The 15,495-nt window shown below is 41.4% G+C and overlaps 1 long non-coding RNA gene across 1 annotated transcript in view; it reads right to left on the bottom strand.

Moving 5' to 3' along the window:
• Nucleotides 1-807: 807 nt before the first annotated feature.
• LOC309800262 overlaps nt 808-15,495 on the bottom strand; it is a 47,404-nt gene continuing 32,716 nt past the window's right edge. The window contains exons 8-11 of the long non-coding RNA XR_014293429.1: nt 15,155-15,349; nt 10,438-10,632; nt 5,726-5,920; nt 808-1,209 (exon numbers count right to left, since the gene is read on the bottom strand). This is a non-coding gene — a long non-coding RNA (uncharacterized lncRNA). The remainder of the gene's footprint in view (nt 1,210-5,725; nt 5,921-10,437; nt 10,633-15,154; nt 15,350-15,495) is intronic.

Raw genomic sequence — 15,495 nt, forward strand, 5'->3', positions numbered from 1 at the left:
TCACACAAGTTGAAGTAAGAAGGAAACCAAAAGATAGATATCCTATGACATCACTTATACGTGTTACCTAAAACTTGATACCCATGAAATAACTTCCAAGAGAATCAAACGCATAGATTTAGAAAATCAAATTATGGTTAACCTATTGGAAAGGTGTAGTGAATGTATGAATTAGGATATGGGGGTTAACAGACATGTACTAATACATATGATACATATAATCACAAAATACCTATAGAATACCAAGAGAGGTCTACTCAACTCTGTATAATAACATACATGGGAAAGGATCCAAAGAGGAATAGACAGATACATTGATAGGATGAACCAGAAACTGTACACCCAGGAGAATCTACATTTTTATCAAATTTGCTCTGATCATTCATAAAAATTAAATTTCAAAAGCAAACAACAATTTAGGAGATGTAAGCCCTTGGGGGTTTGCGCTGGCACATTCCACTCTAATTTGCAGCGTTCTAACATGATGTCCAGGAAAGCTCTGTTGCCCCAAATCCCAGAGTTGGAAATGAAGAAATGCTGCCGCCTTGTGGCCGTTTCCCACAAGGGCGGCTTTAAACCCACAGCTAATGGTCACTTAACATTCACAAGGACTCAGGGCTCTAAAGGACACCTGCCGTCAAAAAATGTCCTGAGGTAGGGAATGGCCAAAAAAAATTCAAAACTGGCAAAATTTTCAAGGAGATAGTATGGAGGGGAAAGTTTTACTCACTCTTTTTCAACAATGAGGAAAATGGATAAAAGCTCAACATCAGGAATTATTAGACTCATGAAAATCTAACCTCCAAAACGGTTTCAACTCACCCATGTCAACTACCATCAGCAAAAAGTTTACCAACAATAAATGCTGAAGGCGATTTAGAGAACTGTGTACCCTCTAGCTGCTGGTGAGATGTAAAGTGGTAACAGCCAATACTGAGAACAGAAAGGAGCTGCGTTTAAAAGTAAAACTTGAGCCACCATTCCATTCAGCAGGCCCACCGATGAGCCTCTCACCTGAGAAGTCCAGAGTCGAGAAGGCACAGGCTTCAACAGCTGCACTGCAGGAACTTTCACAATAGCCAAGACACGGAAGCAACCAAAATGTCCATAAACGAATGAATGGATAAAGAAGAAGTAGTCCATGTACACAATGGAATATTAGCCATGGAAAACAATGAAACACTTCTCTCTGAGGCACCATAGATGAGCCTAGAGATAATCACAGAACACGAGGTAAGTCGGAAAGCAAAAGACGTATCTTATGATACCACTTAGAGGCGTTATCTAAGAACTGACACAAATGAACATATTTCCACAGAGGAAGACACTCACAGACTTAGAAAACAAACTATGCTTATCTAAAAAGAAAGGTGGGGGGAATGGAAAGATTAAGAGTACACTTACCATACGTGTACAGATACCTATTAAATACATATATCAAAAAGACCGAACATATAGCAAGGGAGGTCTATGGAACACTCTGCAATAATTTACATGGGAAGTGGATCTGTACGTGAACATATGTATGTAATGTACAAATGAACCAGATTGTGTACACCTAGGACAAACAATATTCTAATCATTACCGCGATAAAAAAATTAAAACAAGAAGTAATGTGACATAAACTTATGGGGGTTTTTCCTGGCACATTCCACTGTAATTTACAACCTAGGAACAGGACTTCCAGAAAGGCTCTGCTGCCCTAGTAACCAGATTTGGGAATGGAGAAATGCTGCCGCCTTGTGGCCGATTCCCACAACAGCAGCTTTAAGCCCAGTGCTAATGGTCACTAAATATTCACACTCATTGCGGGCCTGTAAATGACACCTGCCCTCAAAAAAAAAACAAAACCCTGGGGTCGAAAATAGACCAAGAAATTCAAAAGAGGGCCACCTTTCAAGAAGGCAGTTTCAACCGGTCTACTGTACTCACCGTTTGTTTTGTTTGTTTAACAGAAATTTAAAACGGTGTGGAAAATGCTGAACATTAGGAATAATTAAACACATACAAATCCAAATTACAAAAACCTATCAGCTCACACCAGTCAGAATGGCAATCAGAAAAAATTCTGCAAACAATAAATGCTGAAGGGGTTGTGGAGAAATGCCTACCCTTGGTTCAACGTGGAACATGGTAAGAGCCAGTAATGAAAACACAAAGGAGGTGCCTTGAAAAGGTAAATATTGAGCTACCATTCAATCAAGCATACCCACTTCTGGGCCTATCGCCTGAGAGGATGTGAATCAAAAGGTCACAGGCTGGGCTTCACTGGTGGCGCAGTGGTTGAGAGTCCGCCTGCCGATGCAGGGGACACGGGTTCGTGCCCCGGTCCGGGAGGAACCCACATGCTGCGGAGCGGCTAGTCCCATGAGCTATGGCTGCTGGGCCTGTGTGTCCGGAGCCTGTGCTCTGCAACGGGAGGGGCCACGGCAGTGAGAGGCCCACGTACCGCAAAAAATCAGAATAATAATAAAGAAACAGGCTGGCAATCCTGCACTCCAGCAATATTTACCATAGCCAACACTTGGAAGCAATGAAAATGTCCATCAACAGAGGAATTCACAAAGAAGAGGTGGTCCATGTACACACCGGAATATGACTCCAATAAAAAACTATATATTCATTTAAAAAAACAAAGATAAGTAAGGAGACGTCGGGTTTTGGGGGTTTATCCGGGCACATTCCCCTCTAACTTATAACCGAGGACCAACGCTGGCAGGAAGGTCGGATTCCCTAGTTACCAGATTGGGAAAAGCAGAAATGCTGCCGCCCTCTGGCCGTTACCTGCAACAGCAGCTTTAAAACCTGCGTTAAGGGTCACTTCCTATGCACCAGTACTGGAGGGCTGTAAATGAAACCTGCCCTCAAAGTGTCTTGAGGGAAGTAATGGCCAAAATAGTTCAAAATGTCACACATACTTCAAGAAAACAATTTGAAGAGCTAAGCTGTACTCACCGTTTGAAGGAAAAAAGGACATGCCAGAAAGCTCAATTTCAAGGGATTATGAGATGCATGCAAATCCAACCACAAAGAGGTATCAGCTCACACTAGTCAGAATAAACATCAGCAAAAAACTACAAACAATAAATGCTGAAGGTGTTGTGGAGAAGTGCGTACCCTCAACTTGAAGTGGGATGTAACCTGGTAAGAGCCACTAATGAGAACAGAATGGAGGTGCCGTTATAAGGTAAACATTCGGCTACCATACGATCCAGCAGGCCCACTCCTGGGCCTATAACGTAAGAAGACAGAATTGGAAAGACACAGGCAGGCAAATGTGCATTGCTGCAATAGCCAAGACATGGAAGCAACCAAAAAGTCCATCAACACATGTGTGGACAAAGAAGAACTGGTACATGTACAGACGGAATATTAGCCAAGGAAAAAAAGGACACAATGTCATTTGCAGCACTGTAGATGAGTCTACAGGTAATCACGCAACATGTAGTAAGCCAGAAAGAGAAAGACACATAGTGTATGGTATCACTTATAGGTGTTACCTAAAAATTGATACCAGTGAAGATGTTTCCACAGAGAAGGGCAATCACAGATTCATTAAACAAACTTATGGTTCACCAATGGAAAGGTGTGAGGATTGGATACATTCGGTCATTGGGGTTAAGAGACATATACAAACACAGGTGAAATATATAATCACCAAAAACCTACAGAATACCAAGAGAAGACTACTCAACATTCTCTCATAACGTACATGGGAAAAGGATCCCAGGAAGAATAGACATAGGTATATGTGTAAAAGAACCACATCTTGCACACCTAGAACAAGCAAAGCATTGTAATCAAACTTGCTGTGATAAAAAATATAAATTCAATTAAAAAAAAAACGAAGAAGATGTAGTGGGACATAAACTTAAGGGGCTTTCTCCTGGCAAATTCCATTCTAAATTACAACCTAGAACACGACTTCCATTGACGTTCTGTTGCCCTAGTAACCAGATTTAGTAAAGGAGAGCTGCTGCCACCTTGTGGCCGTTTCACACAACAGCAGCTTTTAACCCAGTGCTAATGGTCAGTTGATATTCAAAATAATTGCAGGCGTGTAAATGACACCTGCCCTGAAAACAAATCCTGGGGTCGTATATCGACCAAAAAATTCGAAAGACGTCCACATTTCAAAACGACAGTTTCAAGAGGCATATTTTATGCACATTTGTCTTATGATTCTTTCTTTTTCTTTCTTTCTTTCTTTCTTTTGTTAAAAAAACGGGAATGGACAAAGGCTGAACATCAGGAATTAATAAAGCCATGCAAATCCAGTGTACCAAAACGTTCACCTCACAGCCGTCAGAATGATCATCAGCAAGAAAACTCTACAAAAAAATAAGTGCTGAAGGGGTTTTAGAGAACTGCATACCCTTTAGCTGCTGGTGGGATGTAACCTGGTAAGAGCCAGTAGTGAGAACAGAACGGAGGTGCGTTTAAAGGTAAAAATTGAGCTACCATGTGATCTGGTAGGCCCACTGATGGGCCTATCACCTGAGTAGACCAGAATCAAAAAGAAACAGCCTGCCAGGCCTTCAATTCAGCAACATGTACCATAGCCAAGACCTGGAAGAAACCAAAATGTCCACCAGCAGAAAAATGTACCAAGAAGAAGTCGTCCATGTACACAACGGAATATTAGCCATGAAAAAGCATGGAACAGTGCCGTTGCCACCACTACAGAAGGATCTAGAGATAATCACCCAACTTGAAGTAAGAAAGAAACCGAAAGACAGATATCCTATGACATCACTTATACGTGTTACCTAAAACTTGATACCCATGAAATAATTTCAAAGAGAAGGACACGCATAGATTCAGAGAACCAAATTATGTAGAACCAAATGGAAAGGTGTAGGGAATGTATGAATTAGGTTATGGGGTTTAACAGACATGTACTAATACATATGATATATATATATATATAATCACAAAATAACTATGGAATACGAAGAGAGGTCTACTCAACACTCTATAATAACATACATGGGAAAGGATCCAAAGAGGAATAAACAGATACATTGATAGGATGAACCAGAAACTGTACACCCAGGAGAATCTACATTTTTATCAAATTTGCTCTGATCGTTCATAAAAATCAAATTTCAAAAGCAAACAACAATTCAGGAGATGTAAGCCCTTGGGGGTTTGCGCTGGCACATTCCACTCTAATTTGCAGCGTTCTAACATGATGTCCAGGAAAGCTCTGTTGCCCCAAATCCCAGAGTTGGAAATGAAGAAATGCTGCCGCCTTGTGGCCGTTTCCCACAAGGGCGGCTTTAAACCCACAGCTAATGGTCACTTAACATTCACAAGGACTCAGGGCTCTAAAGGACACCTGCCGTCAAAAAATGTCCCGAGGTAGGGAATGGCCAAAAAAAATTCAAAACTGGCAAAATTTTCAAGGAGATAGTATGGAGGGGAAAGTTTTACTCACTCTTTTTCAACAATGAGGAGAATGGATAAAAGCTCAACATCAGGAATTATTAGACTCATGAAAATCCAACCTCCAAGACGGTTTCAACTCACCCATGTCAACTACCATCAGCAAAAAGTTTACCAACAATAAATGCTGAAGGCGATTTAGAGAACTGTGTACCCTCTAGCTGCTGGTGAGATGTAAAGTGGTAACAGCCAATACTGAGAACAGAAAGGAGCTGCGTTTAAAAGTAAAACTTGAGCCACCATTCCATTCAGCAGGCCCACCGATGAGCCTCTCACCTGAGAAGTCCAGAGTCGAGAAGGCACAGGCTTCAACAGCTGCACTGCAGGAACTTTCACAATAGCCAAGACACGGAAGCAACCAAAATGTCCATAAACGAATGAATGGATAAAGAAGAAGTAGTCCATGTACACAATGGAATATTAGCCATGGAAAACAATGAAACACTTCTCTCTGAGGCACCATAGATGAGCCTAGAGATAATCACAGAACACGAGGTAAGTCGGAAAGCAAAAGACATATCTTATGATACCACTTAGAGGCGTTATCTAAGAACTGACACAAATGAACATATTTCCACAGAGGAAGACACTCACAGACTTAGAAAACAAACTATGCTTATCTAAAAAGAAAGGTGGGGGGAATGGAAAAATTAAGAGTACACTTACCATACGTGTACAGATACCTATTAAATACATATATCAAAAAGACCGGACATATAGCAAGGGAGGTCTATGGAACACTCTGCAATAATTTACATGGGAAGTGGATCTGTACGTGAACATATGTATGTAATGTACAAATGAACCAGATTGTGTACACCTAGGACAAACAATATTCTAATCATTACCGCGATAAAAAAATTAAAACAAGAAGTAAAGTGACATAAACTTATGGGGGTTTTTCCTGGCACATTCCATTGTAATTTACAACCTAGGAACAGGACTTCCAGAAAGGCTCTGCTGCCCTAGTAACCAGATTTGGGAATGGAGAAATGCTGCCGCCTTGTGGCCGTTTCCCACAACAGCAGCTTTAAGCCCAGTGCTAATGGTCACTAAATATTCACACTCATTGCGGGCCTGTAAATGACACCTGCCCTCAAAAAACAAAAAACCCTGGGGTCGAAAATAGACCAAGAAATTCAAAAGAGGGCCACCTTTCAAGAAGGCAATTTCAACTGGTCTATTGTACTCACCGTTTGTTTAACAGAAATTTAAAACGGTGTGGAAAATGCTGAACACTAGGAATAATTAAACACATGCAAATCCAAATTACAAAAACCTATCAGCTCACACCAGTCAGAATGGCAATCAGAAAAAATTCTGCAAACAATAAATGCTGAAGGGGGTGTGGAGAAATGCCTACCCTTGGTTCAACGTGGAACATGGTAAGAGCCAGTAATGAAAACACAAAGGAGGTGCCTTGAAAAGGTAAATATTGAGCTACCATTCAATCAAGCATACCCACTTCTGGGCCTATCGCCTGAGAGGATGTGAATCAAAAGGTCACAGGCTGGGCTTCACTGGTGGCGCAGTGGTTGAGAGTCCGCCTGCCGATGCAGGGGACACGGGTTCGTGCCCCGGTCCGGGAAGAACCCACATGCTGCGGAGCGGCTAGTCCCATGAGCTATGGCTGCTGGGCCTGTGTGTCCGGAGCCTGTGCTCTGCAACGGGAGGGGCCACGGCAGTGAGAGGCCCACGTACCGCAAAAAATCAGAATAATAATAAAGAAACAGGCTGGCAATCCTGCACTCCAGCAATATTTACCATAGCCAACACTTGGAAGCAATGAAAATGTCCATCAACAGAGGAATTCACAAAGAAGAGGTGGTCCATGTACACACCGGAATATGACTCCAATAAAAAACTATATATTCATTTAAAAAAACAAAGATAAGTAAGGAGACGTCGGGTTTTGGGGGTTTATCCGGGCACATTCCCCTCTAACTTATAACCGAGGACCAACGCTGGCAGGAAGGTCGGATTCCCTAGTTACCAGATTGGGAAAAGCAGAAATGCTGCCGCCCTCTGGCCGTTACCTGCAACAGCAGCTTTAAAACCTGCGTTAAGGGTCACTTCCTATGCACCAGTACTGGAGGGCTGTAAATGAAACCTGCCCTCAAAGTGTCTTGAGGGAAGTAATGGCCAAAATAGTTCAAAATGTCACACATACTTCAAGAAAACAATTTGAAGAGCTAAGCTGTACTCACCGTTTGAAGGAAAAAAGGACATGCCAGAAAGCTCAATTTCAAGGGATTATGAGATGCATGCAAATCCAACCACAAAGAGGTATCAGCTCACACTAGTCAGAATAAACATCAGCAAAAAAACTACAAACAATAAATGCTGAAGGTGTTGTGGAGAAGTGCGTACCCTCAACTTGAAGTGGGATGTAACCTGGTAAGAGCCACTAATGAGAACCGAATGGAGGTGCCGTTATAAGGTAAACATTTGGCTACCATACGATCCAGCAGGCCCACTCCTGGGCCTATAACGTAAGAAGACAGAATTGGAAAGACACAGGCAGGCAAATGTGCATTGCTGCAATAGCCAAGACATGGAAGCAGCCAAAAAGTCCATCAACACATGTGTGGACAAAGAAGAACTGGTACATGTACAGACGGAATATTAGCCAAGGAAAAAAAGGACACAATGTCATTTGCAGCACTGTAGATGAGTCTACAGGTAATCACGCAACATGTAGTAAGTCAGAAAGAGAAAGACACATAGTGTATGGTATCACTTATAGGTGTTACCTAAAAATTGATACCAGTGAAGATGTTTCCACAGAGAAGGGCAATCACAGATTCATTAAACAAACTTATGGTTCACCAATGGAAAGGTGTGAGGATTGGATACATTCGGTCATTGGGGTTAAGAGACATATACAAACACAGGTGAAATATATAATCACCAAAAACCTACAGAATACCAAGAAAAGACTACTCAACATTCTCTCATAACGTACATGGGAAAAGGATCCCAGGAAGAATAGACATAGGTATATGTGTAAAAGAACCACATCTTGCACACCTAGAACAAGCAAAGCATTGTAATCAAACTTGCTGTGATAAAAAATATAAATTCAATTAAAAAACAACGAACAAGATGTAGTGGGACATAAACTTAAGGGGCTTTCTCCTGGCAAATTCCATTCTAAATTACAACCTAGAACACGACTTCCATTGACGTTCTGTTGCCCTAGTAACCAGATTTAGTAAAGGAGAGCTGCTGCCACCTTGTGGCCGTTTCACACAACAGCAGCTTTTAACCCAGTGCTAATGGTCAGTTGATATTCAAAATAATTGCAGGCGTGTAAATGACACCTGCCCTGAAAACAAATCCTGGGGTCGTATATCGACCAAAAAATTCGAAAGACGTCCACATTTCAAAACGACAGTTTCAAGAGGCATATTTTATGCACATTTGTCTTATGATTCTTTCTTTTTCTTTCTTTCTTTCTTTCTTTTGTTAAAAAAACGGGAATGGACAAAGGCTGAACATCAGGAATTAATAAAGCCATGCAAATCCAGTGTACCAAAACGTTCACCTCACAGCCGTCAGAATGATCATCAGCAAGAAAACTCTACAAAAAAATAAGTGCTGAAGGGGTTTTAGAGAACTGCATACCCTTTAGCTGCTGGTGGGATGTAACCTGGTAAGAGCCAGTAGTGAGAACAGAACGGAGGTGCGTTTAAAGGTAAAAATTGAGCTACCATGTGATCTGGTAGGCCCACTGATGGGCCTATCACCTGAGTAGACCAGAATCAAAAAGAAACAGCCTGCCAGGCCTTCAATTCAGCAACATGTACCATAGCCAAGACCTGGAAGAAACCAAAATGTCCACCAACAGAAAAATGTACCAAGAAGAAGTCGTCCGTGTACACAACGGAATATTAGCCATGAAAAAGCATGGAACAGTGCCGTTGCCACCACTACAGAAGGATCTAGAGATAATCACCCAACTTGAAGTAAGAAAGAAACCGAAAGACAGATATCCTATGACATCACTTATACGTGTTACCTAAAACTTGATACCCATGAAATAATTTCCAAGAGAAGGACACGCATAGATTCAGAAAACCAAATTATGTAGAACCAAATGGAAAGGTGTAGGGAATGTATGAATTAGGTTATGGGGTTTAACAGACATGTACTAATACATATGATATATATATATATATATATATATATATAATCACAAAATAACTATGGAATACGAAGAGAGGTCTACTCAACACTCTATAATAACATACATGGGAAAGGATCCAAAGAGGAATAAACAGATACATTGATAGGATGAACCAGAAACTGTACACCCAGGAGAATCTACATTTTTATCAAATTTGCTCTGATCGTTCATAAAAATCAAATTTCAAAAGCAAACAACAATTTAGGAGATGTAAGCCCTTGGGGGTTTGCGCTGGCACATTCCACTCTAATTTGCAGCGTTCTAACATGATTTCCAGGAAAGCTCTGTTGCCCCAAATCCCAGAGTTGGAAATGAAGAAATGCTGCCGCCTTGTGGCCGTTTCCCACAAGGGCGGCTTTAAACCCACAGCTAATGGTCACTTAACATTCACAAGGACTCAGGGCTCTAAAGGACACCTGCCGTCAAAAAATGTCCCGAGGTAGGGAATGGCCAAAAAAAATTCAAAACTGGCAAAATTTTCAAGGAGATAGTATGGAGGGGAAAGTTTTACTCACTCTTTTTCAACAATGAGGAGAATGGATAAAAGCTCAACATCAGGAATTATTAGACTCATGAAAATCCAACCTCCAAGACGGTTTCAACTCACCCATGTCAACTACCATCAGCAAAAAGTTTACCAACAATAAATGCTGAAGGGGATTTAGAGAACTGTGTACCCTCTAGCTGCTGGTGAGATGTAAAGTGGTAACAGCCAATACTGAGAACAGAAAGGAGCTGCGTTTAAAAGTAAAACTTGAGCCACCATTCCATTCAGCAGGCCCACCGATGAGCCTCTCACCTGAGAAGTCCAGAGTCGAGAAGGCACAGGCTTCAACAGCTGCACTGCAGGAACTTTCACAATAGCCAAGACACGGAAGCAACCAAAATGTCCATAAACGAATGAATGGATAAAGAAGAAGTAGTCCATGTACACAATGGAATATTAGCCATGGAAAACAATGAAACACTTCTCTCTGAGGCACCATAGATGAGCCTAGAGATAATCACAGAACACGAGGTAAGTCGGAAAGCAAAAGACATATCTTATGATACCACTTAGAGGCGTTATCTAAGAACTGACACAAATGAACATATTTCCACAGAGGAAGACACTCACAGACTTAGAAAACAAACTATGCTTATCTAAAAAGAAAGGTGGGGGGAATGGAAAAATTAAGAGTACACTTACCATACGTGTACAGATACCTATTAAATACATATATCAAAAAGACCGGACATATAGCAAGGGAGGTCTATGGAACACTCTGCAATAATTTACATGGGAAGTGGATCTGTACGTGAACATATGTATGTAATGTACAAATGAACCAGATTGTGTACACCTAGGACAAACAATATTCTAATCATTACCGCGATAAAAAAATTAAAACAAGAAGTAAAGTGACATAAACTTATGGGGGTTTTTCCTGGCACATTCCATTGTAATTTACAACCTAGGAACAGGACTTCCAGAAAGGCTCTGCTGCCCTAGTAACCAGATTTGGGAATGGAGAAATGCTGCCGCCTTGTGGCCGTTTCCCACAACAGCAGCTTTAAGCCCAGTGCTAATGGTCACTAAATATTCACACTCATTGCGGGCCTGTAAATGACACCTGCCCTCAAAAAAAAAAACAAAACCCTGGGGTCGAAAATAGACCAAGAAATTCAAAAGAGGGCCACCTTTCAAGAAGGCAATTTCAACTGGTCTATTGTACTCACCGTTTGTTTAACAGAAATTTAAAACGGTGTGGAAAATGCTGAACACTAGGAATAATTAAACACATGCAAATCCAAATTACAAAAACCTATCAGCTCACACCAGTCAGAATGGCAATCAGAAAAAATTCTGCAAACAATAAATGCTGAAGGGGGTGTGGAGAAATGCCTACCCTTGGTTCAACGTGGAACATGGTAAGAGCCAGTAATGAAAACACAAAGGAGGTGCCTTGAAAAGGTAAATATTGAGCTACCATTCAATCAAGCATACCCACTTCTGGGCCTATCGCCTGAGAGGATGTGAATCAAAAGGTCACAGGCTGGGCTTCACTGGTGGCGCAGTGGTTGAGAGTCCGCCTGCCGATGCAGGGGACACGGGTTCGTGCCCCGGTCCGGGAAGAACCCACATGCTGCGGAGCGGCTAGTCCCATGAGCTATGGCTGCTGGGCCTGTGTGTCCGGAGCCTGTGCTCTGCAACGGGAGGGGCCACGGCAGTGAGAGGCCCACGTACCGCAAAAAATCAGAGTAATAATAAAGAAACAGGCTGGCAATCCTGCACTCCAGCAATATTTACCATAGCCAACACTTGGAAGCAATGAAAATGTCCATCAACAGAGGAATTCACAAAGAAGAGGTGGTCCATGTACACACCGGAATATGACTCCAATAAAAAACTATATATTCATTTAAAAAAACAAAGATAAGTAAGGAGACGTCGGGTTTTGGGGGTTTATCCGGGCACATTCCCCTCTAACTTATAACCGAGGACCAACGCTGGCAGGAAGGTCGGATTCCCTAGTTACCAGATTGGGAAAAGCAGAAATGCTGCCGCCCTCTGGCCGTTACCTGCAACAGCAGCTTTAAAACCTGCGTTAAGGGTCACTTCCTATGCACCAGTACTGGAGGGCTGTAAATGAAACCTGCCCTCAAAGTGTCTTGAGGGAAGTAATGGCCAAAATAGTTCAAAATGTCACACATACTTCAAGAAAACAATTTGAAGAGCTAAGCTGTACTCACCGTTTGAAGGAAAAAAGGACATGCCAGAAAGCTCAATTTCAAGGGATTATGAGATGCATGCAAATCCAACCACAAAGAGGTATCAGCTCACACTAGTCAGAATAAACATCAGCAAAAAAACTACAAACAATAAATGCTGAAGGTGTTGTGGAGAAGTGCGTACCCTCAACTTGAAGTGGGATGTAACCTGGTAAGAGCCACTAATGAGAACCGAATGGAGGTGCCGTTATAAGGTAAACATTTGGCTACCATACGATCCAGCAGGCCCACTCCTGGGCCTATAACGTAAGAAGACAGAATTGGAAAGACACAGGCAGGCAAATGTGCATTGCTGCAATAGCCAAGACATGGAAGCAGCCAAAAAGTCCATCAACACATGTGTGGACAAAGAAGAACTGGTACATGTACAGACGGAATATTAGCCAAGGAAAAAAAGGACACAATGTCATTTGCAGCACTGTAGATGAGTCTACAGGTAATCACGCAACATGTAGTAAGTCAGAAAGAGAAAGACACATAGTGTATGGTATCACTTATAGGTGTTACCTAAAAATTGATACCAGTGAAGATGTTTCCACAGAGAAGGGCAATCACAGATTCATTAAACAAACTTATGGTTCACCAATGGAAAGGTGTGAGGATTGGATACATTCGGTCATTGGGGTTAAGAGACATATACAAACACAGGTGAAATATATAATCACCAAAAACCTACAGAATACCAAGAAAAGACTACTCAACATTCTCTCATAACGTACATGGGAAAAGGATCCCAGGAAGAATAGACATAGGTATATGTGTAAAAGAACCACATCTTGCACACCTAGAACAAGCAAAGCATTGTAATCAAACTTGCTGTGATAAAAAATATAAATTCAATTAAAAAACAACGAACAAGATGTAGTGGGACATAAACTTAAGGGGCTTTCTCCTGGCAAATTCCATTCTAAATTACAACCTAGAACACGACTTCCATTGACGTTCTGTTGCCCTAGTAACCAGATTTAGTAAAGGAGAGCTGCTGCCACCTTGTGGCCGTTTCACACAACAGCAGCTTTTAACCCAGTGCTAATGGTCAGTTGATATTCAAAATAATTGCAGGCGTGTAAATGACACCTGCCCTGAAAACAAATCCTGGGGTCGTATATCGACCAAAAAATTCGAAAGACGTCCACATTTCAAAACGACAGTTTCAAGAGGCATATTTTATGCACATTTGTCTTATGATTCTTTCTTTTTCTTTCTTTCTTTCTTTCTTTTGTTAAAAAAACGGGAATGGACAAAGGCTGAACATCAGGAATTAATAAAGCCATGCAAATCCAGTGTACCAAAACGTTCACCTCACAGCCGTCAGAATGATCATCAGCAAGAAAACTCTACAAAAAAATAAGTGCTGAAGGGGTTTTAGAGAACTGCATACCCTTTAGCTGCTGGTGGGATGTAACCTGGTAAGAGCCAGTAGTGAGAACAGAACGGAGGTGCGTTTAAAGGTAAAAATTGAGCTACCATGTGATCTGGTAGGCCCACTGATGGGCCTATCACCTGAGTAGACCAGAATCAAAAAGAAACAGCCTGCCAGGCCTTCAATTCAGCAACATGTACCATAGCCAAGACCTGGAAGAAACCAAAATGTCCACCAACAGAAAAATGTACCAAGAAGAAGTCGTCCGTGTACACAACGGAATATTAGCCATGAAAAAGCATGGAACAGTGCCGTTGCCACCACTACAGAAGGATCTAGAGATAATCACCCAACTTGAAGTAAGAAAGAAACCGAAAGACAGATATCCTATGACATCACTTATACGTGTTACCTAAAACTTGATACCCATGAAATAATTTCCAAGAGAAGGACACGCATAGATTCAGAAAACCAAATTATGTAGAACCAAATGGAAAGGTGTAGGGAATGTATGAATTAGGTTATGGGGTTTAACAGACATGTACTAATACATATGATATATATATATATATATATATATATATATAATCACAAAATAACTATGGAATACGAAGAGAGGTCTACTCAACACTCTATAATAACATACATGGGAAAGGATCCAAAGAGGAATAAACAGATACATTGATAGGATGAACCAGAAACTGTACACCCAGGAGAATCTACATTTTTATCAAATTTGCTCTGATCGTTCATAAAAATCAAATTTCAAAAGCAAACAACAATTTAGGAGATGTAAGCCCTTGGGGGTTTGCGCTGGCACATTCCACTCTAATTTGCAGCGTTCTAACATGATTTCCAGGAAAGCTCTGTTGCCCCAAATCCCAGAGTTGGAAATGAAGAAATGCTGCCGCCTTGTGGCCGTTTCCCACAAGGGCGGCTTTAAACCCACAGCTAATGGTCACTTAACATTCACAAGGACTCAGGGCTCTAAAGGACACCTGCCGTCAAAAAATGTCCCGAGGTAGGGAATGGCCAAAAAAAATTCAAAACTGGCAAAATTTTCAAGGAGATAGTATGGAGGGGAAAGTTTTACTCACTCTTTTTCAACAATGAGGAGAATGGATAAAAGCTCAACATCAGGAATTATTAGACTCATGAAAATCCAACCTCCAAGACGGTTTCAACTCACCCATGTCAACTACCATCAGCAAAAAGTTTACCAACAATAAATGCTGAAGGGGATTTAGAGAACTGTGTACCCTCTAGCTGCTGGTGAGATGTAAAGTGGTAACAGCCAATACTGAGAACAGAAAGGAGCTGCGTTTAAAAGTAAAACTTGAGCCACCATTCCATTCAGCAGGCCCACCGATGAGCCTCTCACCTGAGAAGTCCAGAGTCGAGAAGGCACAGGCTTCAACAGCTGCACTGCAGGAACTTTCACAATAGCCAAGACACGGAAGCAACCAAAATGTCCATAAACGAATGAATGGATAAAGAAGAAGTAGTCCATGTACACAATGGAATATTAGCCATGGAAAACAATGAAACACTTCTCTCTGAGGCACCATAGATGAGCCTAGAGATAATCACAGAACACGAGGTAAGTCGGAAAGCAAAAGACATATCTTATGATACCACTTAGAGGCGTTATCTAAGAACTGACACAAATGAACATATTTCCACAGAGGAAGACACTCACAGACTTAGAAAACAAACTATGCT

The sequence above is a fragment of the Mesoplodon mirus genome (genome assembly GCF_964341445.2).
Source record: "Mesoplodon mirus genome assembly, chromosome: 1".
NCBI lineage: Eukaryota > Metazoa > Chordata > Mammalia > Artiodactyla > Ziphiidae > Mesoplodon > Mesoplodon mirus.